Below are 24593 nucleotides of genomic sequence, written 5' to 3'. Positions count from 1 at the left end.
GACAGTGAGAGGCCCGCGTACCACAAAACAAAACAAAACAAAAAAATGTAAGTTTTGGTCCAGGCCTCTTGGGCTTCATTGTCCATCACATCCCCTTCTGAGTCCTGAGCGACAACTCTCCAGTTCAATACAGAAAAAAGTGTCAGTACTCAGACTTCAACATGCAGATTGGGACGAAATCCTCAAACTGTAAGAGAAAAAGCAGTTCTAAAAAGCCTTTAAGTACATAAACAATTAACAACTTTTCCACACAGACCTTTCACTGAAGGTAAGAGTAAATCACCAAGAGAGTTGTTGTTTTTTTTTTTTTTTAACATCTTTATTGAAGTATAATTGTTTTACAGTGTGGTGTTAGTTTCTGCTGTATAACAAAGTGAATCAGCTATATGCATATGTATATCCCCCATATCCCCTCCCTCTTGTGTCTCCCTCCCACCCTCCTTATCCCACCCCTCTAGGTGGTCACAAAGCACCCAGCTGATCTCCCTGTGCCATGCAGCTGCTTCCCACTAGCTATCTATTTTACATTTGGTAGTGTATGTATGTCCATGTCACTCTCTCACTTCGTCCCAGCTTACGCTTCTCCCTCCCCTTGTCAAGTCCATTAAGAGAGTTGTTTTTAAAGCAGTTACTAAACTAGAATGAAAACTATTTTAAAACTCATTTATGGATCGCATATAAAACTGAATTAGACCAAAATTTTTGCAAAAGAATGCAAGATTGAAACCTTTTCATATTTCCTAAGTTATACCCCTCTCCAGGGTATGAGTCCTGCAGATGCAAGTATTTCTACACCATTTTGAGTCTGCAATTATGCATGTCCCTTGAAATAAAATGCCAAGACTCCTTCAAAAATAGTTATAAGAGAAACTGAGTTGACCAAGAACTTTCAAGAAAGGAGTATGTTCACAGAGGGGACAGCAGTGAGCGAGTAACCAAGGATTTCCTTCTATTTCTATTACATATTTTAGAAGCGTGAATTAGAAGACACTGCTTGAGTTAATGGAAAAACTTAGAATACTAAAATATTGTTAAAATCCTAGAGTAAAAGCATACCTATAATAAAGCTTTTATACCGTCTGGCTTTAAACCCACATATGATTCTGGAGATTGGATGCACAGCAATGTGAGTGCACTTAACACTATTGAATGAATACTTAAAAATGGTTACGATGGTAAATTTCATGTTACATGTATTTTACCACAATAATTTTTTCTTTTTTTCTTTTTTTTTTTTTTTTGCCGTACGCGGGCCTCTCACTGTTGTGGCCTCTCCCGCTGCGGAGCACAGGCTCCAGATGCGCAAGCCCAGCGGCCATGGCTCACGGGCCCAGCCACTCCGCGGCATGGCATGTGGGATCTTCCCAGACCAGGGCACGAACCCGTGTCCCCTGCATCGGCAGGCGAACTCTCAACCACTGTGCCACCAGGGAAGCCCCACCACAATAATTTTTTTTAATTTTAAACCATATTTGATAGGTTTTGAAATTCCAAATTTACTTAAAAATGATAATCTCAAAAACTAAGTAAATAAACACCTAACTAAAGCCATACTATGCAGTCGAAGGCTCTTCTGGGCTCTAACTTTGCCTGTGAATTGCCTGAGCCTCCAGGCCATGGGGCGATTCAATGCCTTGTCAAACCTACTTCTTAATTTCAATGAGGTTTTAAATAGCAACGCTAGAAATGTAATCAGGAGCAAAGGAAGCTCCAGGAGTTAATTACCACAATTGTGTACCTGTGTTTTCTCCTTATAAATATATTTAAATGCATCACAAGAGTCATCAGAGTCACCCAGTATAAATAAAGCCTTCAAGAGGAAGGTGAAGACGAGTCCGGTTCCACCTGCAGAGAACAGAACTGGGCTTTCTCCACTCTCACCCACATTTCTGTAGTCAAGATTCAATGCTAACAGAAGGTTTTCAAAAGTCGATCCCTATTTCTTATTGCTGACTACATCTGACACACAGAGGGGAACTTCATTTTGAAAGTTTTCCATTTAAAAATTCATTCCATAACTCATGGAAGGCTATTCCTTTCACATAACTCTCACTTAAGTCCTGTGTGTCTCAAGTTGAACAACAAACACCTCGCCACAATCATGGTCCTGTTACTCACCGGGTAATGCATTCAATTTTAAACCACCTGTCTGGCTCTCTCCGACTCATCTATGCCTGAGGGAGGAACCCACCACTAGGTGAGCAGAGACACAGCTGCAATAAGCTATGGCTGTTTTTTTAAATCATTGCTTTTTAAACTTTTTTGACTACAACCCACAGTAAGAAGTACATTTTATGTGGTGACCCAGGTCACACAAACGTATGCATGTATATAATTGAAACAAAATGCTTTTAATCATCCCGTTATACAGCCTGCCAAATGAGATAAAACCTGGGCCCACTGTTATTTTATATATATTCATATTAAATGCTAACATTTCATTATAATGATTCTACAGTTCTCATGTTAAAGAGTCAGTGAAAAAAAGGAACGAAACTGGGTCACTTGTAGTGAGGTGGATGGACCTAGAGACTGTCATACAGAGTGCAGTAAGTCGGAAAAAGAAAAATATCGTATATTAACGCATATATGTGGAATCTAGAAAACTGGTACAGATGAACCGGTTTGCAAGGCAGAAATAGAGACACAGATGTAGAGAACAAATCTATGGACACCAAGGGGGGAGAGCGGGGGAGGGGGTGGTGGGATGAATTGGGAGACTGGGATTGACATGTATGCACTAATATGTATAAAACAGATAATAAGAACCTGGTGTATAAAAAATTAATTAATTAAATTAATTTTTTAAAAGTCAATGAAAAAATTTTAAGCTACTTGAATCTTTAAATTATTCAATAGATATTTAAATATTCATATTTACATATTCAAAAACAGGCTGAACTGCAGGACCACACACCAAGATATTATATGTGTTTGTGCAGAGAGAGAGACAGAGTAACCAACTAAACCTGGGACCCAAAACAGCAGATTCAACACATGGGCTACACCTAGTCATTGATTTTTTTTCTTAGGTAAAGCTTCTCTATAAATGGACTGTGCCCTGGTTTGTCAGAATAACCAACACTCTTAATAATCTTACTTAAGAAAAAGACTATTTCAATAAAAGAATGGACAGATGTAATTGTCTTTGAACCAAATTGAAGAGGGAAAAGAATACATATTACAAAAATCTCCTTGGACTTCCCTGATGGCGCAGTGGTTAAGAATCCGCCTGCCAAGGCAGGGGACACAGGTTTGATCCCTGGTCCGGGAAGATCCCACATGCCGCAGAGCAATTAAGCCCATGAGCCACAACTACTGAGCCTGCGCGTCACAACTACTGAGCCCGCGAGCCACAACTACTGAAGCCCGTGTGCCACAACTACTGAAGCCTGTGCACCTACAGCCCGTGCTCCCCAACAAAGAGAAGCCACCGCAATGAGAAGCCCACGCACCGCATCAAAGCGTAGCCCCCACTCACCACAGCTAGAGAAAGCCCGCACGCAGCAACGAAGACCCAATGCGTCCTAAAATAAATTAAAAAAGAAATTTTTCCTGTTCTCTTTAAAATATTAATTATTAATATTAACAATAATTAAATGACATTAATAAGCAATAATGTTAATTATTAAATATTAATATGTTTAAATATCAATGCTACATTTTAAAAAGAGGGGGGCTCCTAAAACCCTTCACAGAGGTAGGATGATTTATCATCTATGAGAATTTCCATTCTGGCTGTTTCTCCTTGAACAAAACAACAGGAGGAAAGAGTAAGGGGGATGTTATTAATGATCATGAAAACATAGTAGCAAAAAAAAAAAAAGAAGAAGACACTAAGTGGCAGAAAAAAATTGATACGCCATCGCTCAGGGTGACAGAGTAAAACTAAAGCCCCAGTTGTAGAGACTGTGATCTTTATGTGCTTCTGTTGCTAATAAAGTTCCAGAATCGATGTTTCTGAGGGAACCAGGAAGAACTGAAACAAAGCCCTTGAACAAAGGTTGGCAATTCATGATAAGCAAAAGCTAGTTCCGGCAAAGAAGAGGTTGTGGGCGTGGAAGCAGCCTGCAGCCCAGAGAGCGACCTGGCATTATACTTAGCAGCTAAAAGCCAAAATATATGTATATATATGCACAACCTCAGCTAGAAATGCATACTCACCAAACACTGAGATACTGCTTATTATTTGCCAGTCACTGTTTTAAGCACTTCTTACAAATATGAATGCATTTCTATCCTGGAAGGCACAGAATGGTTAAGTAACTTGCCTACAGTTTGTTCAGCTGGTGAATGGCAGAGAAACCCAGGCTGGTTGTTCTCAACATTCGTGCTCTTAATGCTTACATTGTGTGGCTTCTTCTCTGGAAATATCCTTGGTTCCCGCCCCTTCTGAAGCCTACCTCTCCAGTCTTGCAATAATTCTGCAGGCCGACCTGCCCTCCGACACCCTTCTAGTAATTTCAGAGTTGGTTTCTCGTGGTTGCAATCAAGACCCCTGACTGACTCAGTCCCAAATCCAATTACAGAGGCAAGTTTAGGTGAACACAAAAGGCTCCTCTGAACTCTGGCCCAGTAACAACTCAATTACCCAAGGACACTGGCAAGAGGGAGGTAGGCTTTGGGGGGAGCACATCACTTGTCACGTAAATGAGCCAAATCTTCATCCTATAGGGTGGGAAGCAAGAGCTATCAGGAAACTGATGAAAGCAAGAAATAGTGGGTTTTGTTTTTCTCAATGTCAAGCAGAAGGCAGGTGGATTTTGAGTGGTCAGCCTCGAAAACCTTTGCAATTTTCGACCTGAGTCTGCTGAGACAAGCAGCTATGGGTACCTTTAGGTCACAATTCCCTGGACTTCACATACACAGAAATTTAAGAACTGGAAAAAGACAAGCAGGATTAAAAGAAATACTCTCCTTTTTATCCAGTCAGCTGCCTCTCTTCCCACATGGGCTATCTCCTTCGTTACCTTCCTCTGCCTGACGCAAGGTTGAGTTTGAGGGCAGCGGGCACTATGCTTAGCTGGCACTGAAGGTGGAGACCCGACACTGAGCAGATGCAGCCTGAGGACAAGGCACTGGAGGGGGAGGAAGTGGGGAGGACCAGGAGAGAGGGAGGCCTCCATTTCCATCTCCCTGAGGCCACAAGGCAGGACCAACTCTGAGGGACCCACAAGAATGAGAGCAGACTGCCCTTTATGTCTCCTTCCTGGAACCAAAACACAGAAACTTCAAAAAATGTCCAAAAGACAAATACCACCATTTAGTCATTTAAAAAGCATCCCCTTTCCCTCTATTTCCCCTCACATAAGCTGACTTACACACGATTTTTCATTCAAACATACACACACACACACACACACACACACATACACACACACACACACACACACACACACACGCTCTCATAATTTCTTAAATAAGCGTCTCAGGAATCTAAGACCTTCTGTATGGAGACCACCTCTGGTCATATGTCTTTTTTTGTTTGTTTGTTTGTTTTGCGGTACGCGGGCCTCTCACTGCTGTGGCCTCTCCCGTTGCGGAGCACAGGCTCCGGACGCGCAGGCTCAGCGGCCATGGCTCACGGGCCCAGCCGCTCCGCGGCATGTGGGATCTTCCCAGACTGGGGCACGAACCCGTGTCCCCTGCATTGGCAGGTGGACTCTCAACCACTGCGCCACCAGGGAAGCCCTGGTCATATTTCTGACAGTTATATTCCTTTCAACACCAGGAACTTATTTTGAGTTCTTGCTAATTTTAAGCTCCCCATGAAAACAGAGAGGAAATCACTAAATCCTGGCATCCTGACCTTCCAAATTCTCAGACCTCTCACTCCAGCACCTCCATCTCACACCAGACCCTCGGCCCCTGTCACCTGGACAACCTCCTCCCAAGGGATTTTGCTGCCTTCAACCTCTCCTTTCCCCATTCTGCACCCTACCCACCTAGACTAGACTTTAAGAAATGTTTTTGTCAACTGATGGTGACTGCAACCTTCACTGTTAGATCCCATCCACATACAGTCTCAACATTATTCTGTCCCCCAAACCCATATATGTACTGCATGGAGTGGTTCTCAAATGTCAGTGTGAGGCACAATAAGAATAAAAACAATGTAGTACTTTTCTATAGAACTGTGAAGAGCAGTTCTTTATTAGGGGGTGTGTTCTGAAATCTGAAGTCACACATTAGTTCTCCATTAAAAAAAAAAATTTACTAGGGTAGGGGCTTCCCTGGTGGCACAGTGGTTGAGAGTCCGCCTGCCGATGCAGGGGACACGGGTTCGTGCCCCGGTCCAGGAAGATCCCACATGCCGTGGAGCGGCTGGGCCCGTGAGCCATGGCCGCTGAGCCTGCGCGTCCGGAGCCTGTGCTCCGCAATGGGAGAGGCCACAGCAGTGAGAGGTCCGCGTACCAGAAAAAAAAAAAAAATTTACTAGGGCATTAAATACAAAGTCTGGCAACCTCTACTGCACACAGGTTTTCCAATGACACTTTCCATTGCTGATAACAAGGTTAGCACAAAGACAAACTCAAGATTGTTCATCACCTTCCCTCAATTTACAGAGCCAACCCTTTTACCCTGTACTCCTGCCCCAGCCAGGCCCATCCCTCAGTGTCCCTCCTCCATGCCATGCTCACTTCTGCCCTGACCTAGTCTACTGTCTTCTCTGCGTGGTATAGTAAGTTAAGTCCTGCTGTCAAATACTACCTCCCCCCAGTAGTTCCCTTCCATCCTGCTAATCAAGCCCAATCTCCTTTCTCCTCATAGTATATACTGTCTAAACCAATTATTCTTAAATGGGCCATGGTGACATCCTTAACTTAGTTGCTATTTGCCACAAGAGCTTTATCACTAGTAAGAGAAATACTGAGGTTTAATTTTTTTAAATCAAAGCAGATTGGTTTTTTAAAGCAATATACCGAATAGATCGGTGGAATTCTTATGGGAGAAACAATCTACCATTTGTTGACCGAGGATGCAACATAACCCTGGGATGGTCAAGCAGGTGAGCGCCATGACCGTGCTTCCTGCGTCTCATGACAGAGGGAAAAGCTGAGAGCCACTGGAATGGATCAAGCAGCACCGGGCAAGAGGTTTTCCATGAAAGTTCATGACATATAGAGACAAATCTTAAGTCTTGGCATGTCATACTCAAAAAGGACAAACTTCCTCTTTTATACCTATAGGCACTCCAATACTTGCTAAATTTAATTAATTACTACAAGAAGTTTCTCCACCAGACTATGAGCTCCTTAAGTGGTCCCCAATCTAGCTCCCTGAGGGAATGGTAGCAGGTACGCTATAATATTTATTGAATTAAAAAGTGGTGAAGTTTTATGGAAGGAAATAAATGTAAGTACACAACTTCATGTACAGTTTAGAGGAAGTCTAACGGAAGAAAATATCCCCCATGTGTTCAAGCATTATTAAGAATCTACTATGCTCCAGGCACTGGTCTAATTTATAACCACGTATGAAACAGACAATAATCCTTGCCCTTGGGTAGCTTACATACTAGTGGGGAAAGACTGAGCATAAAGAAAATAAATAAGTTAATTATCAATTATTTATTAGAAGGTGGAACAGGAATAGGACACGGGAAGGAGGTAAATGTTACAATCTTAAATAGGGTGCCCAGTGCGTCTCATCAAGAGAATGGCCTTTGTGCAAAGACTTGAAGTAGGTGAGTGGGTATCTGGCAGATCTGTTCTCTTGCGTTCATTTGTGCTTTCATTTCTTTCTTGAGGTCTTAAAGAAGAGATAAGCCTATTTCTTAGAGCTGTATCCCGAATGATTAGTTGAACTGTGATGCAGCACATAAGATAAGACCAGATACCACCCTTACCAAGGTAACGCAGACCTAAACCTGGCAAACAGACAAAGCCCAGCCCTTATGTCACCTCCACTTAAAGTTTTCCTCTCGTCTCCAGCCCAGGGAGGTAGATGTTCCCACTTTGTGCTTCTAGGTGCTTTTTGTTCTATCATAGTCATTATCGTGCTATGTATTTTGCAATCTGTACAGCTTTGTAAGACTATATTGTAACACTACAAACATGTTTACCTCCCCAGCTGGACCTACGAGACTGGTATTATGCCTTTATTCACTTCTGACTTCTCAGCTTCTGCAGCCTGAGGGAGACATTCCTAATACCTGTGTCCCTTTTCTCCTTCAGAGCTCCTGGGAAGAGGACACTTCCCTGATGCCTGGCGATGAGTGAGGTCATGTGACTTGCTCTGGCCAATGAGATGAGAGCAAAAGTCCCTTCAGGCAGGTGCGTTTAAATGCCCTTGTGAAATTCTCCGTTCTTTCTTCACATTTCACAGTCATCGTGGAAGGTGATGACATGGAAATGCATCATGGAAGCAGAGCCACCACATGGAGGACAGCTGCCCTGGCAAGCACCCAGACACAAAATAGTCTTTCTGTGAATAAGAAATAAAACTTCTGCTGTGTTAAGCCACAAAGATTTGGGGGTACATTTGTTACCGCAGCAAAACCTAGGCTGTCCTGACAAATCAGATGGTAGGTGCCTTATACAGATTTTTAGAAGGAAGAAGAGATATCAAGAAATGCAAAAGTGAGGATGACTCACTGGACAGCAGTCTGGGATGTAAGGGGTAGATGCTACATTATTAAGAAGCTGCCTGCAGCAAAAGAATGATTAGCAAAATCATTAATCCACTTTACTCTGTGTTCTGTTTAGCCTTGTACTCCCACAGCTAATGGCTTAAATGAAGGTTCTACATTTATTACGGTCATTAAGAAATGAAACTGATTTTGAATTTCACAATCCTAGTTCTCACCAGAGGAATACCTTTTTGAACACATCCTTTGACCAGGACAGAAGTCTCTATTTAAAGGAGGTAGTTTTGAAAATGTAATGTTAATCAGAAATCAATGTTTGTAAACTCTGCATCCCCCCCATGGAGACCAGCTAGACAGTGGTTATTCAAGCTCTTGCAGAAGTTCCTCTTGTCTTGGGAAATTAAGGAAGGGAGGGGGAAAGGGTGATGTAAGTGCTGTAAGAGCTTAAATCATCTTAAAAAAAAAATTAAGGGAGGTTGGATAAGGGCTTCCCTGAGAGTCTTCATAATCTTTAACATGAAAAAGTGGGCTTGAATCACCCAAATTTCTAAAAAGAGCATGTAGCATCCCCTTCCATATCAAACAGCCTTCAGCTGGAGCCAGGTAAATGGTAAAAGGATGAAGAAATAGGAGGGCTGTGCAGGGAAACAAGGAGAGCAAACAATAGGATGAGCTGATTCAGAGAAGACGTGCAGGGAAAACGGTCCACGAGACAAGCCTTAGGGAACAAAGCTTGGGGGAGGACGTGCAGAGAAAAACAAGAAGGGTAGAGCCAAAGGAAACCAAACCCACAATGAAGATGGATACCTCATTCCAAGGGAAGTGAGTAAGGAGATGAGTCCTCAAAACACCAGGACAAAGGCTCCCAGAGATTTCTCAGGGCCTAAGCAGAGATGGAGATACTAAGAAGAGAAGGGCTCCTTCGCTAGGTAGGGAGATGGGGAGGTCTTCCACTCTAGGAGGTGGAAACAAGGTAGATCAGCAAGGACCGTCCGCACCCCAGGGTCTGAGACTGGAAAAGAAGCCTACGATGGGGGCCCAGCCATGCCCGCTCCTCTACACTGAGCTCCTCTTTGTTCCCTGGACAGGATACAAGCTCTCTCGGGATCATCTGCGCTAGAACCCCTCCTCACTCCCTCTGGTCAGTTTCCACTAACAGGTGATGCGCACACATCACCGCTTCAAGGCAGCCTCCATCTAGGAAGGCACCATCCCCTTCCTGGTAGACGTGGGATCCTCTCCACTGTGGCTTGTCTTCTCTGGGTGCCCAGCCACCAAGTCCTACTGGATAAATGACCAGAAAGGAGGGGAAATTCAGCAAAAACAAAGGGCTCATATGCCTTAAATCTGTGCCACGGTTACACAAGGTGATTCATGATTTGCCTCAATTGTATGAGGTCACACCCCCCAACTCCCTCACATAGCCATGCTTTCTGACACATAAATATATGAAAACCCAGAAAGAGGGAAAAAATTCCAGAATTCATTCTTCCTCATGGAGAATTTTTCTTCTTCCGAAAGAATTGTAACAACAGAAAATTTGAGATCAAGGGCCTGTTTTGTCTTTAAACATTTCATTTATTAAGACAAGGTATTAAGATAACCTTCACTATCCCCCCCCCCCCACCAAAAAACAAAATCTCTACAAGCTGTGAAATAGTTTCAACCTGGGCATAACATTCCAATATAAAAGAATTGATAAACACACAGAATTGGTACGAGTTTGTGCTGTGGTCCTGCTTCATGGTGAGGTTACTGTAGATGATGATGTGGCTGAGTGCCAAAACCATGAAAAGTGTTTTTCACCTTATTGACACGCCCATCGCTGGAACCCATGGGCAAAGGAACCGAAGGCGTAATTGTTCTATTCAACTACCTGTTACTTTGTGAATGTAGTTCTGGCAGGCATTTCAGAACACGTTCAATACACTGTGACAAAATTTAGCCAGATCAAAGAACCACAGAAAGACCTTAGAACTCCTGTGTATAGACTAACAACGCTAAGGGTGTCTGAGAAAAGGGCAGGGGCTGGAAAACAAAAATCAAAAAACCTGTCCGGCAATTGTAGAAGAGGAATGCAAATTCTTCATATAAAAGCTTCTCTGACTCTGAACCCTAGCCGTCCAAGTTTACGCTCAGAAATGATGCAGGAACGGCACTCGGGTCACATTTTGGCGCAGTTATAGCTTCTCACCAGAAACCTCCCAGGACCTTCTGAGGTTAACCCAGCATCCGTTTAGAGGCCAGTCCCCTTCCCTGCACTCCTCACCTCTACCCCCCACCTAAACTTCAGGGGCTGGGCCAATCACTGCCCATGCCCACTCCATTCACAAGGTTCTTGGCACCCAAGGCTACACCTTCTACTGTCATTCTTCCCAGCACTGCTCTTCCTTAGGCTCCTATATCAATCAAGGGTCCTCTCAAAAGACAGCCTATCAAAGATGTGTGGGCAAGGTTCCAAGACCCAGCAGCAGAGGCTACAGAACACACGGGTTAGTAATGACAAGGCTTTAACAGCCACAGGCAGGAGGGACTAGGGGAAGACACAGCTTTACTGGAGGCTGGAGAGAGCTGAAGTGATGGAGGAGAGACTGGCCTGTTGTAGCTAGTAACAGACGGTCACAGTCACTGCCAGTACCACACTGAAGGAGACAGGAAGCAGAAGGGGCAGACACCCACCCCGACTCCTCTCCCCCCCGGCCTTCCACTGACCGAACGCAAACCAAAGCCACATGGCACGAGCCCTAGTGATGCACATCCGGGGGCAGACTCCAAGGTACAGACCAGAACACAAAAGAGGGTGCAGGGGGTTGACAAACAGAATTGATCCGCTCAGCTGCCATGCACCCTTTATGTTTCAAATGCTCATTGCTTTCGGAACTGCCACTCACTTTGTGGAAACCAATAAGGGGGAGTTTCCAATATTATTAATTCAATCGAGTTCTTATAGTCACAGACTGCCATCTTGGCTTGTCCTTCCATCATGGAGGCGGCAAACAGAACACGAGGTAGACTCCTAGCCTCAGTAATCTTCTGATGTTGAAGGGGACCAAACTTTTAAGGCCCTTTAGACCAGTGCGAGTCCATGACCCAGCAGCATCAGCATCACCTGGAACTTGACAGAAATGCAGATTCTTGGGCCCCATCCATGACCTATGAAATCGAAGTCTCTCAGATTGGGGCCCGAGAATCTGTGTTTTAACAAGCTCTCGGGGATTCTCAGGTGTGTGTATGCTACAGTTTGAGAAGTCCTCCTTTAGACCCCATTTTTGACAGCTTCAGGGAGAACAGACCATAGATATCCTATCAGAGACCCTTCCAGCCTAAGGAGCCCTTGCCTCTTAACTTTCTCGCTGTGACCTTTAGCAAGATACCAATGTCTGAGCCTCTTACTTAATTGCTATCACCATAACCAATAAGACCTATTTCAGCTTTTCAAAGGGCTTTATCCTGAAATCCCTGAGATTTGTCATTTCAGGCAATGATGGTGACGGCAGCAAGGACGACAGCAGCAATTCACACTAAGCCTTCTCTACACTACCAGTTCTGTCTGAAAAGCGCGGTGCATATTAATTTACTTCCACTCCCACCCTGTGAGGTGGGCACTACCTTTGCTTCACAGCCGGTGAGGTTGTGCCCTGTGAAAAGCTCAGTAACGTGTTCTGTCTATACGCGAAAGGAATGCCTACTCCAGAGCGATGAAAACAGTAAAATAAGAATGCGAAAGCACTTTGCAAATGTAAAGTCTTACATAAATGACAGCGGAGTGAACAGTCAACTACTGATGAACTGAATGTGCTGAGTTGTTTTAAGCTCTAAATTTATGAGATAGTCAAGGTAGATTAGAATATGACTAGGAGGCTTCTTTGCTTTCTTTCTTTTTTTTTTTTTGAAAGAAGTTATGTGCCAAGAAGAGTAGGAAATTTCGGTGTCTCAATGGGTGCTATTTGAAGATATTTCATACATTTTAAACAGTAGAGGAAAACAAATATTGATGCTCATTTAAGGCTAAGAAATAGCTTTCACTGATGACAAGAAATAGCAAAAAAAACTCTTATCTAAAAGATAAAACCACCTGGTAAGCTCTCCCCAGACACAAAGGACTGCAGTCACAAGTTCTCTCCTGACAGCTCTCCCAGAATTCTGTTTACGGCCAAACAAATGATTTAATCTTCTAGAAACAGATTCATAGGTATGTCCTTTTTATTCTTCTGGTACGACAGATTCTCGATTGAAGCAGAATCTTCCTGTTCCTTCAAATGCTCTTTCTACTAAAGCAGTATCTTCCTCCTTCCTCTTCAACTCAAGAGATGAGGTGAATATTAAAGACCCATCTTTCCCTCTGTCTAAGATATGCCCCAAAGTGTTCTGGGGGTTGAGCTGGCATCTCAATGGAGAGAGACCACTGCTCCGACCTTGGTTGGGCAGACAAGGGCCAAGAAATGAAAACTGGTCCCCTCTCCCACCATCAATTCCATCATAATAGAATACTGGTATTCCATTTTAGTGACGGAGACTCAAAAACGTTATTTGACTTATCCACACAGTTGTTAAATGACAAACACACAGAAAAATGTCCTCTCTCCTATACCAAAGCCAAATTCTATTTTCATGGATTGAAACAGGCATCATACTTCCCCTAATATCTAAAAGGTAACGTCACACGTCTTCTTCTTTCTTTTCCCCTACAAAAGAAGATTTCATACCTACATATAAATTCACAGCACAATATGATGGAGTGAACCATTTGTAGTGTTTGTTCATTATAATGAACTCTAAATGTTCAACATTTAGAGTGTTAGACCAAACAGAAGTGATAAGCCGTTCACTTCCCTCAATAGTAACAGGCGAGAGCAAAACAAATTTACAGTCAGCACCAAAGGCAAAAGTGTTGGGCAGTCATAAGTATTTGCATGTACACCTCCTAACAGCTGCAGGTAAATGATTGGACAAGGTCAAATTCGACTGAACTGAACAGCGAAACCACCAATGGGGCTACAGCGTAAGTTGCCAGACAAGTTAGAAAAAAATACAGGAAGACTACGAGCTAGACTGCAGAAGTCCTGGTTTTCTGGACTCTTTAACTTTAGAAAGGTATGTTTTGCCTTTATTAGAAATCCTGAATTATGTTTTTTCTACAGATAACACAAATGTTGCAAAATGCAAAGAAAAGCATTTTACGAAGGAGAAGCCAATGCCTCATGAACAAAGCAGATAAAACATAAAAAAGATTAACTGAGTCCCAAAAGATAAGATCTGCCAACTCCCCACATAAAGTACAGTGACTCAAAGGCCAAGTCTAAATCTACTGGCATTTGGGTATACTCAAGGTTCTTAGTTTTTTTTTTTTTTTAAAAAAAAGGAATTTATATGGGAAGTTTAACTTTTAAATTTTACTTAAAAAAAAATCTGGGGCTTCCCAGGTGGCGCAGTGGTTGGGAGTCCATCTGCCGATGCAGGGGACACGGGTTCGTGCCCCGGTCTGGGAAGATCCCACATGCCGCGCAGCGGCTGGGCCCGTGAGCCATGGCCGCTGAGCCTGCGCGTCCGGAGCCTGTGCTCGGCAGCGGGAGAGGCCACAACAGGGAGAGGCCACAACAGTGAGAGGCCCGCGTACCGCAAAAAAAAAAAAAAAAAAATCTGGAGGGAACCAATAATAAAGTTTCTATGTATATATAATTTCACCTTCAACATTACTTTAAGGATATTCATGCTTTTTGTAGGAAAAAATTTAAATGTATTTTCCTCTGTCATTTAAGTCATTACGTAACCAATTATCAGTGCTCAGATAAATTGTTAATATACTCTTCATTCAAATTTCACACTTCACAAATAGGGGTTTTCTTTGTATGCACCATTTTATTTTATTTATTTTTTAACAGGAGAAAATCAAACAAAAGTTTAATAACATGTATACATGGGAGAGATCCGGAAGTGCGTGATTTGTACGCACCATTTTAAAGCTGTGATTTACTTTGATATTTCTACAGATAAACTATTCAGCTACATTTAAAAACTAAAACATGGCTTACTATCGTTGTTTTATTCTAAGACACCAAAATTTTAAGGTATACTATCAATTTAATAATAGTTGTACAAGGAAAAAAGTAATATCCCATTAAATGACCACATCAATTTAACACACATCCCTATTTCAAAAGTATTAAAATGAAAAAGAGAGAGAGACTATAATCAAGGAAATACATCCTTTTATTTGGAGAGAGGCTACAGCAGAACAGGTAGACCTCGTAATGTGGAGCCAGATTTCCTGGGTTCAAATCTGGCGTCCTCTACTTATTAGGTGATCTCAGGCAACCTACTTAGCCTCTCTGTACCTCATTTTCCACTTTAGACAAGAAGAAGCCAATGAGAGCACCTGCCACACAAGGCTGTTATGAGGGTTCAATCGGTTAATGTTCTTAAAGTACCTCAAACGACCGGGACATGATAAATGTTATATAAGAATCTGTTAAAGAACAATAGTTATCACCATCAACGCCACCACCTCCCAGGGCTCACTGAAGCTTTTGCTACATTTAGAGGTGAGGAATTTCCAATTCAACAAGCCAATAAAATGCTTTAATTCGGGAAAACATTTGCTGAACGAGCACTTCATACTATGCCAGATTTTTAGAGGAAGATGAAAAGAAAAATAATTACAGAGCCATGGTGCTGCTTTTGGAAGAAGGGCCTTTTAACTAGGGGCGTGTGGTGACCCAGGCTTCAGAACATCCACAAGCTCTCTGAAATGAGATACAAAACTATGTCTGCACGTGCATTTTTCTAGGGTGCTATCCCAGATTCCTGAAAAGGCCTGGGTTCGGGAAAAAAAAAAAGTTAAGAGCCATTTGCCTCAGGTAATCACACATCAAAAGGTAAATATCCCAAAGCTTAACTTTATTAAAAGATACTTGTGTATTCTCAATAACTTGATGCAATTATAAATGGGTTCATTTACTTTGCCAGGTATGCACACTTCCCCCTTCCTAATCTGAAGTTTCTTAATTATCAAACAAGTCACCTTCAGAAATGTAACTCCTGGGTTACCAGAAACTCATTCTACCTCCTCTGCCAGTCTTCCTGAAAAGGAACCTACTTGCTTTATAGATCTCCAAGTCCATCTGTAACACGGAGCTAGTCAGCTTCCAAACCACATGAGCAATGGCTTCCAGAATGAGTCATCCCAAACCTTCATGTCTCTTGTGCAATGGCTGATATTGCTGGGAGGTGACGGACAGCTGGTGCTCAAGCCATCGTCAAATCTTGCGAGTAATTAAAGATCGATCCTGGAAGCCATTACTAAAGACATGGGAAAGAAAATAAGCTGTGCTTTGCACTAAACTTGAAATGTCTGGGGCACCCATTGTTTCATATAAGTACCATGCACTAACCTATTGTGCCACTGGAGCTCCTTGGGCACCCACTGTTTCAATACACCACGTTATAATTATTGTCAATGTCTTAGACAGCATGGTTTTGGGGAAAGGCCACAGATTTTGGAATCAGACGGTCCTGGGCTCCATTCTACCTATACTGTTCCTAGCTGGGTGATCATGGAAGGCTACTTAACCTCTCTGGACTGTAGTGTCCTCACAGGTGAAAATACCTCCTCCCTTTAGGGGACTATTGAAGTTTCAGTCTGATAAAAGACATGCCAGAATCCACAGCGGTGTCTGTGGATTTTCCCTTTTCCATACCCATTTATGAAGGATACCTCATAATAATAACTAGCCATGGAAAAAAGTCATTGATTTTAACTATTTCAATTTCCCATAGAATCTAATAACCTCTCACAAATTACTCCTAGGTAACATATTCATTACTGGAAAGGTCAGTATTCCTAACCAGGGTTGTTATGAAATACTGAGGCAAAAAAAATGACAAGTACTCCAAGTCATCCCCAGTGAATTTTCTCCCACCTGTCCGTCTATTTTTAGCTGCACAAGTTACCAATTACTGCCAAATCAATTTAAGAAACAGTGCAAGTGTGAAACTCAGACTATTTTGTTATGGCACCAGTATTTAGACACTATCTACAATATTCACTATATGTTAGGACATCGCGTTTTTTCTAAAACTTGGAAACTGACATTGCATATGAAAGCAAAATTTTTTGTGCCTAGATTTCCAGAAATATGTCTCTGAAAGTCCATTTGCCTAGAATAAGCATCCAGCTGGGGAAGGAAAAATTTAAGCTCCAATGTGTCCAAAACGTCCCATACATTGTCTCTCACAAAAACCTGATCTACAGTGTGTCTCATTACAGAGGAAGAAACTGAGGCTTAGAGAGCTCAGAGAATAACATGCAAGCGATAGCCCTGTGACTCAAACCCAGCTTCTGAAGCTGTGGCCCAAGCTCTTTTCCTCTGATCTAATTATTCAACCAAAGCCTGTGTGAGGGGGTCGGAGGGGAGAGAAAGAAAGTCAATATGGCATTAACTTGCCCTTGAGGTCCTTTGCTAGAATTACAAGAAATTAAAATAGAATAAATGAATCTGTAATTCCTTTTCCTTCTTCCCAAGTATTTTTAGAGGTGACATTCACGGAGTTTTACTTTACTTATAGACATGGTCAACACAGTTCTATGACATCAAAGTTCGAGCTGGTAGGAAGTCAATGTTTCTCAAATAAAACCAACATGTGCCCTCATCTCTGACCTGACTCACCTTTCCTGAAAGATGCACACCTCCCTTTAATGGCCTTCATCTTCTGACAGGCTACCATAAGCAGATTAAGAAAGGAAGTAAGCAGGATGAATTCACAAGCTTTTTGGATTGATCAAGGTGGGCCTGGGTGGTTTTGCTTAGGACACACTGAATGCACCTTTTAATCTTAGTAAATATTAGTTACCGTAAACCTATAACCACAGTAGCTCCTTCCCCCCAGCCCTCAGTTCCCCTACCCCAATCCCAGCAGGTGGATCACAAGTCTCTTTGTGCTCCAATGAAAGAAAAGTTAACGTGTGACATTATCAACACCATGAACTGACCACTGTCAGAGTGGAAGGTCATAGGGGCAGGTACAATAAGGCTACGGGCATTCAGAATAAGACCCTTTGCCCTCAGTGCATTTGAGAGAGTCAAGCCAGAGCATGGACTATGGAACCAGACCGGCTGGATTCAAACCTCCCTTCCCCTACCCACTCAATGACCTTGGGCAAGTTACCTCTGGGTTTCAGTTTCCTCATCTGTAGAATGCAAATAATAGCATTGAACACACAAGCTTGTAGTGAGGGTTAAGGTTTATATAAGAACATGCAAGGCACATAATTAAGTGCTATGAAGTGTTAGCCACTGATTTTAATTTAAATACAAGGAACAAATTACATGCTTTGCCTATGAGAAGTGTGTATAAAATGACTATAAATTGGCCATACTGGTATAATTTGGAGCAGAATGTGCTTCTCAATCAACAAAGTCTCATTTCCAGCAGAGGAGGGTGTGAAGTCACACCTAAAACATTCCAGCTCGGACACAGGAAATGGGCAGCTCTGTTCTTCTCTGAGAGGGAGTCATGGGGTAGAGACTGTGATAAATGAAAAAGTGAGAACTTCCAGTGTCTCAAGTCTGAAGAGCACTTGTAACGTCATCGGGACCCTGCCTGAGTGAAGGGCGGCTAAAGGGAAGGGGTCAGGGGAGAGAAGACTAATCCAAAGGCTGAGCATCGCTGGAGGACTTCGGTGAACAGTCGAACTGGCACAACTGGTGAATCATTCTAGCTGCTGAACTGAAACAGATTTCAAGGAGACGAAGAAAGTGGTAGCACACTGCAGAAAATATCACAGCAGCCAAAGCCCAAAATAAGCCAGTCCCAGCAGCCTGACAGTATATATAGAAAGAGGGAATGGTAGTTACCAGTTATTTTATTAGAGGGAGAAAATGACAGTCTTAGAAACATCTGATGAGAAGAATTCTAAAAGAGACAAAAACTTAAGATGAAAGGCTTAAAATAAAGGTTAAAAAAAATGCAACCACTAAGAGAGGAAAAAGTTGGGGGAAACAAATGGTTTTCAGTAAAAAGAATCAGTACTCCTTGGAAAATGGCTGATTTGGGGTCTGGGGCAGGAAATGGACAAGATAAGCTTAGAATACCTTGTGCTGGAAAGCAAGAAAGGTATTAGAGACTACTAGGGCCTTGTAAAAAGTATACAGGAGATAAGTAGAAACTGAGCATCAACAAGAATATTGACTTCAATGGAGTGAAACAAAGACATTAAGATCCACAAGATCTTACTGATACTTGAAAAAGAAAAACTCACTGATTATCATGGGAGGTTGTTAGGGCACTAAATCATAACTCAGAAAATTGATAAAAGGAAAAAAACTAAGCTTTTTCCCTGTCTTTTCTACACGATCTGATTTTCAGGAGACCTAAGTAATTCATGAGGGTAAATTCTTTATAGACAGAATCCCAATTGATAAATGCAAGAGGCATGATGGATTTACATCATCATCATTTTGCAACCTCTAATGAAATGGATCTAGGTTACAATCATGAATGACCGATGCTACAATCATTAGGTGAAAGGTACAAGGGTAAGCTGACTCTACCTGAACCCACTAATCACTCTTGATATCTCAAAGAGAGAAACATCCAGACATCACATGTCTTATGATGCGATGCCACACTTTTACACAGTAACACCTACCAAGGATGCTTGCCTTTAAGTCTGAATCTAATCAAGCCTCTACATCTCACTGCCAGATTATAGGAAACATTGAAAATAAAGGTACAAATTAGACACCACCACAAGTAAGAAGTCAGCCCAGAAGCGGGACATTCTACCTGACAAATGACCCGCTATCTCCATCAAATCAAAGGCATGAAAAAAGAAGGGGGGGGGAGGGAGGGGTTGTTATAAAATAAAAGAGATTTGAAAACCTAACAACCAAATGCAATGAGACCTTGTTTAATTCCTGACTGCAACAAATCATAAGTGAAAAGACATCTTTGAGAAAAATTAAATATGGGAATTACATCAAGGAATTTTGTTAATTTTTTGTGAACTTTGTTAATATTTTGTGAATTTTATTAATATTTTGTGAATTTTATTAATGTTTTTAGGTTTGAGAAAGCCATACAATTTTTATGTTTTTTTTCTTTTTTTCCTAAGGAAAAAAGCCCTTATCAGAGATGTAAACTGAAACACTTATGAATGAGATGACATAATATTTAGGATTTTGCTTTAAAATATACCAGCTCCCATTAAAAAAAAGTAGGGAAAGGAGAAATAAGTGAAACAAAACTGGCAAAATGTTAATAGCTGCTGAAGGTAGGTAGTAATTATACTATTCTCTCATAATCTCCGTAACACAAAGTTTAAAAAAAGAAACAAACAATTAAATGGTTGTGGTGGAAATTCAATCTGTGCCTTATCTTACCACTGACATTTTTAGGAGGTCCTCCCCAAAAGAAAAATTTAGCCATTCCCCACTTAGCCTAAAGCAGTGCAAAGAGTCTTAATCAGTTTGCATTCTGAATTCAGTATGATTAGAAGTGACTGAACCAAGGAACCAGGAGTTCTTGTAGTAACAAATGTCAGCTTAGTTTTTCCTCATAAGAGACAGCCTACAAGACACCTGGGTTGGGCAACACAACCCACAAAGAGCTTATTAGATGCCAGTTGATGTCAGATTGTCAAGATCTGTGGGAGCCCAAGACAGCATGAGCAAGAGTCTCACATATTCCTAAATCGGATCTTGGTCAATACAGAAGCTGCAAACTTTCTTACCAACTTGTGTAATGCACAAAGCTACTTTCTTACCAGTAGTAATGAATTTGTGCTAACTTGTCCCTATAATCAGTCAGCTGTAATCTGGAAGTACAGCTCATGAGATACAAAACTAAAGGTCCACAAAAAGATCTAAGCCATGATTTATTTGCACTGGTAACCAAGGGGCTAACCACATGACCCCAGGTACTTACAAGTCATCCACTGGTTTGGCACATATTTCTCATTTTTTTTTGTTGTTTTTTTTTTTTGCGGTACGCGGGCCTCTCACTGCTGTGGCCTCTCCCGTTGCGGAGCACAGGCTCCGGACGCACAGGCTCAGCGGCCATGGTTCACGGGCCCAGCTGCTCCGCGGCATGTGGGATCTTCCTGGACCGGGGCACGAACCCACGTCCCCTGCATCGGCAGGCAGACTCTCAACCACTGCGCCACCAGGGAAGCCCTCTCATGTTTTTCTCTTTCCTTCAAACCCTTCTGTTATGGACTGAATGTTGGTGTTCCCCCAAAATTCATATGTGGAAGCCATAAGCCTCAAGATGATAGTGTTTGGAGGGGCTTTGGGAGGTACTTAGAGTTAGACTAGGTCATGAGGGTGGTGTCTCCAAGATGGAATTAGTGGGAGAGAGATCAAAGAATTAGAACAAAAAATTCTAAAATTTGTATGGAAACACAAATGACTCCAAGTAGTCAAAGCAGTCTTAAGAAAGAGAACAAAGTTACAGGTATCACACACACCCTGATTTCAAACTATACTACAAGGTTACAGTCATCAAAACAGTATGGTAAAGCATAAAAACAGACACACAGCTCAATAAAACAGAATAGAGAGCCCAAAAACAAACCCACGTTTATACGGTCCATTAATCTATGACAAAGGAGGCAAGAATATACCTTTTCAATAAATGGTGCTGGGAAAACTGGAGAGCTACAGCAAAAGAATCAAACTGGACCACTTTCTTACAACATATACAAAAAGAAACTCAAAACAGATGAAGGACTTAAATGTAAGACCTGAAACCATAAAACTCCTAGAAGAAAACATAGGCAGTACAGTATGATATCAGTCTTAGCAATATATATATATATTTGGATCTGTCTCTTCAGGCAAAGGAAACAAAAGAAAAAATAAACAAATGGCATTATATCAAACTAAAAGCCTTTTTCACAGTGAAAGAAACCAATCAACAAAATGAAAAGGCACCTTACTGAATGGGAGAAGATATTTGCAAACGATATATCCAACAAGGGGTTAATCCAAAATATATAAAGAATTCATACAACTCAACATCAAAAACAAAAATAACCCCATTTAAAAAAGGACCTGGGGCTTCCCTGGTGGCGCAGTGGTTGAGAGTCCGCCTGCCAATGCAGGGGACACGGGTTCGTGCCCTGGTCCGGGAATATCCCACATGCCGCGTAGCGGCTGGGCCCGTGAGCCATGGCCGCTGAGCCTGCGCGTCCGGAGCCTGTGCTCCGCAACGGGAGAGGCCACAACAGTGAGAGGCCCGCGTACCGCAAAAACAAAAACAAAAAAGGACCTGAAGAGACATTTTTCCAAAGAGGACATGCAGATGGCCAACAGGCACATGAAAAGATGCTCAACATCACTAATCATCAGGGAAATGCAATTCAAAACCACAATAAGATATTACCTCACATCTGTCAGAATGACTGTCATCAAAAAGACAACAAACAACAAGTGTTGGTGAGGATATGAAGAAAAGGGAACTCTTCTGCCCTGTTGGTTAAGGTTATAATTGGCACCGCCAATATGGAAAACAGTATGGCGGTCCCTCAAAAAATTAAAAATAGAACTACCACATGATCCAGTAATTTCACATCTGGGTATTTACCCAAAGTAAACAAAAGCATTAATTGGAAAAGGCACATGTGCCCCTACATTCACTGCTGCATTATTTACAATAGCCAAGATATGGAAACAAGCTAAGTGTCCACTGATAGATGAATGGATAAAGATGGTGCATATACATATAATGAAAGATTGCTCAGCCATTAAAAAAAAATGAAATTTTGCCATGTGTGACAATATGGATGGATCTAGAGGGTATTCTGTGAAGTGAAATAAGTTAGAGAAAGACATATACTGTATAAGCTCATATGTGGAATCTAAAAAACAAACAAAATGAAAACAGGCTCAAAGATACAGAGAATAAACAGGTGGTCATGGGTGGGGGGGCGTCAAAATAGGTGAACAAGATGAAGAGATACAAACCTCCAGTTATAAAATAAATAAGCCATGGGGATGTCACATACAGCATAAGGAATATGGTCGATAATACTGCAATAACTTTGTACGGAGACAGATGGTAACTAGACTTGTGGTGATCATTTTGTTATGTATGCAAACGTCAAATCACTATGTAATACACCTGAAACCAACATAATATAGTATGTCAACTATATTTCAATTTAAAAAACAAAAAGGAAAAAGGAAAGAGAGAGAGATCTCTCTCCCTCCATGTGCACCAAGGAATGGTCATGTCAGAACACAGCAAGAAGGTGCTGTCTACAGGCCAGGAAGAGAGTTCTCACCAGAAACCAAATCTGCTGGCACCTTGATCTTGGACTTCTCAGCCTCCAAAACTGTGAGAAAATAAGTTTCTGTTGTTTAAGCCACCCAGCCTATGGTATTTTGTTATAGCAGCCTGAACAAACTAATATGGGTACATATTTCACTTATTTTTCTCTTTCTTTCAAACCCTTTCCAACTCCTTTGATGGGAAGGTTCCAAAAACACAAAGGTGGTTCCAGAGCCAAAGGAGGGGAAAAAAGTTGAAAATTACGGGCTTCCAAAATTGGAAAATTTGACAATCTTCCTCCAATAAAAAAACTGGCCATGCACTTATGAAATGTGTTTGGAATGTCCCAAAGAGAAGTCATACAGTATTAGAACTAAAGAAGGGCCAATAAAGTATACATTATTTGAAGTAACTGCATTCAGAATAATTAAGTAAATATGTATCTAGGCAAGGTCCACCACAACATCATCCCAGGCAAGGGAAACACAAGCCTCTATGCAGATGAACACTCTAGATCTATTTATAAAGAAACCCTCAGCAATTCTGCTCACAGATTGCCTGGCTGCCCTCACATCTTCAGTATTCTGGGCCATGAAAAAGTAACTGTCAAGGATAATAGGAACATGATTTGACCTACTCTTCCCTAGACGCCTGCAAGGTCTATAACTCTGGTTCTTGTGTTTATTTAGTTATCACATCTTTGGGACACATTTCCTCGCTTTCTTTGCAGGCAATCCTGTATGCCACACGTTAAGGTCATTTGTGGGTAATTCCTAAACTCCCCTGGTCATGGACTTACAGATGTCCTATTACACTCAGCTAATCCTCAAAACATCCTTCTGAGGTAGATCATGTACAGTCATCCCTACACGGGAAGAAAAATTCTTAGGAAAGTAGGAACACAGCCTAGAAAGGCTGAAGACCTCCATCAGTTCAGACCCCTCCCTGACCAGATGAGTCCATACCAAACCCAGTGTTTCTACCTAACTCTCAAGTTTCCACAAACTTATCTTGCAAGATCTGAAAATCCCCCAGTAAGATCTTTTAAGGCAGACAACCAAGACTCCTTTTTTAACTTACAGTCCAAAAAATCTACACCGTGGTAGCTTCTCGGTCAAGTCTCCTTAAGGATGGCAAATTTTTAAAAGCTCAGTAAAACCCACCAAAAGGTGCCCAAGGCCCCGGTGAGCACGGACACCTGACAAGTCAGCCCCGTGGCCAGAGGCCCCGGCAGGGCCTGCTGGGTGACTTATGAAAGACCCCAGGCCGCCCCGCTTCTCTTAACCGCAAAACACGTCTGACCTGCTCGGGCCATTAGATGCCCTTAGAACCCAATGAGGCACCGTCCTCCACCAGGAAATCCTATCGAACACACCAGCAGGAAGTCAATATTTAAGATTCTGGGGGAGTCGCCGAGTACTAAGTGCTGGCGACTCGGGAACCCGGGAGCTAAAGCTCGCCCCGGAGCTTCCGACTCCGGGGTCTCCCCCTCGTCCGTAGCGTCGGCCAGAGCCAGTGCCGATGCCCAAAGCTTGCAACGAGGCGTCCCAACACCAGCGCACACGTCTCATGCCCCCTGAAAACGGAGATCCCACTCGTGGGGCCTGAGGCTCGCTGTCGGGAAAGGGCTGGCCGACTGTTAGGCACCGGACACCTGCAGCTCCCCCTTTGGGGACAGGCAAACAGCCCTTCTTCCGGCGATGCTCACGGTCCCGCAGCCTGAATCCAGGTG

The 24593-nt window shown here is 42.3% G+C and overlaps 1 protein-coding gene across 3 annotated transcripts in view; it reads right to left on the bottom strand.

Moving 5' to 3' along the window:
* RAPGEF5 (Rap guanine nucleotide exchange factor 5) overlaps window positions 1-24593 on the bottom strand; it is a gene marked incomplete at its 5' end in the record, with an annotated part of 214139 nt that overhangs the window by 189090 nt on the left and 456 nt on the right. The window lies entirely within an intron of this gene.

Source organism: Leucopleurus acutus (assembly GCF_964270905.1).
Source record: "Leucopleurus acutus genome assembly, chromosome: 9".
Lineage (NCBI taxonomy): Eukaryota > Metazoa > Chordata > Mammalia > Artiodactyla > Delphinidae > Leucopleurus > Leucopleurus acutus.
This window is presented reverse-complemented; position numbering and strand designations above follow the sequence as displayed.